This window comes from Monodon monoceros, unplaced genomic scaffold (genome assembly GCF_005190385.1).
Source record: "Monodon monoceros isolate NGI ecotype Baffin Bay Population unplaced genomic scaffold, NGI_Narwhal_1 Super_Scaffold_22, whole genome shotgun sequence".
Classification (NCBI taxonomy): Eukaryota; Metazoa; Chordata; class Mammalia; order Artiodactyla; family Monodontidae; genus Monodon; species Monodon monoceros.
Window position 1 is genome coordinate 124,993,968 of NW_021703779.1, and position 1,828 is coordinate 124,995,795.

At 35.2% G+C, this 1,828-nt stretch overlaps 1 pseudogene; it reads right to left on the reverse strand.

Annotated features, from left to right (window-relative positions):
- Positions 1 to 852: 852 nt before the first annotated feature.
- On the reverse strand, positions 853 to 1,519 carry LOC114905920 (annotated as a pseudogene).
- Positions 1,520 to 1,828: the final 309 nt, after the last annotated feature.

Sequence of the window (1,828 nt, forward strand, 5' to 3'; positions counted from 1 at the left end):
ATTTTAAAATAGATATAGACCTCTTCATATTATCTATTTCTCCTTGTGTAAGTTTGGTAGTTTGTATCTTTTAAGGAATTGATCCATTTCATCTAAGTTATCAAATTTGTGAGCATAACACTGTTCATAGTATTCCTTTATTATCCTGTAGTCCATGGGATCAGTAGTGATGGCTCTTCTTTCATTTCTGATATTAGTAATTTTTTTCTTCTCCTTTTTTTTCTTGGTTTGACTGGATAGAGTTTTATCACTTTGACTGATCTTTCAAAGAATCAGCTTTTGATTTCATTGATTTTCTATACTGTTTTTACTGTTTTCAGTTTCATTGATTTCTGGTCCAATTTTTATTATTTCTTTTATTCTATTTCCTTTAGGCTTAAATTGCTCTTCTTTTTGTAGTTTCCTAAAGTGGAAGATTAGATTATTGATATTAGATCTTTCTTCTTTTTTAATATGTGCATTTCATGCTATAAATTTCCCTCTAAGCATTGCTTTTGCTGCATCTCACAGATTTTGATAAGTTGTATCATTTAGTTAGCAATATTTTTAGATTTATTTGAGCCTTCTTCTTTGACCCATGTGTTGTTTATAAGTAGGTTGTTTAATTAATTTGACGATTTTCTAGCTATCTTTCTGTTTTGATTTCTAAGTTAATTCCATTGTGATATATGAATATGTTTTATATGATTTCTACTCTTTTAAAATTGTAAGGTGTATTTTATGACCCACAATGTGGTCTATATTGGTGAATGTTCCATGTGAGCTTGTGTATTCTGTGGTTGTTGAATGGATTATTTTATTATATTTTCATGCTGTATTAGATTTAAGTTTAAAAAACCTTTTCAAATTATGTTACCTGCTATAGATCATTTTACCTACTCCTCTGTCTGGCAGCCAGTCTCTGGTCTCTTCAGCAATAGTGAGGTAGACACCTTTTCCTCAGGGAAGAGAAATCCATGGTTTGTTGCCTTTGCCAGTAATGAAAATGTTGGAGATCTAGGTGGCAAAGCTGTTGCCTTTGGCATCTTTCATATGAACCATATCAAAACAGCCAGGATGTCTCTCCGTTGGTGATCATACCTACTCTTTTCAGGTTAGCACCTCTGGTCACCACCATACACAGTATCCAAATCAATTTGAGTGGTGTCATTCACCTTGCTGAGGGGATTAGGGTAGCAGATAATTTGAGGATCACTGGTCACTGGAGAAGTGATTCCTTTTGTGCCCACAAAGATCTTTCTCCCTTTGCACAATTTGTATGTGGCCTCTTTGGGCATAATATGATGAACAGCAAAGCAACACTTGGTGTCATAGATTGGTCTTGTCAATGCTGATGACATCCATAAAACCAGCAGGGTAGGTTATATCAGTTCAGACCTTACCATCAGCCTTAATGAGCTGCTTCATGCAGATCTTCTTTACTTCCTACTGGAGCATACTTAAGTCTGTTACTTAGGAAAACGATGAAGGGGGAACATTCTCTCAGGTTGTGGGGATTGGTAGATGGACAAGGAGCCATGTATTAATTGCATAATTTAAAACTCCTTTGTTTTTAAGACAAAATGTTCAGCTTGATAGTTTAAGGCTCATAGAAGGGTCAGATGCTTCTTGGAACTATGAGCCATGGCTGCGCTAGGTACTGAAAGAGCTGCGTGGAGCATTCTATAAATATCAATTACATTAAGTCGATTGATAGCGCTGTTCAGGTCATCTACGTCCCTACTGACTTTCTGCCTGTGTGATATATCAATTACTGACAGAGGGTTGTTGATGTCTCCAACTATAATTGTGGATTTCTGTATTTGTTTTTTTCAGTTCTAGCAATTTT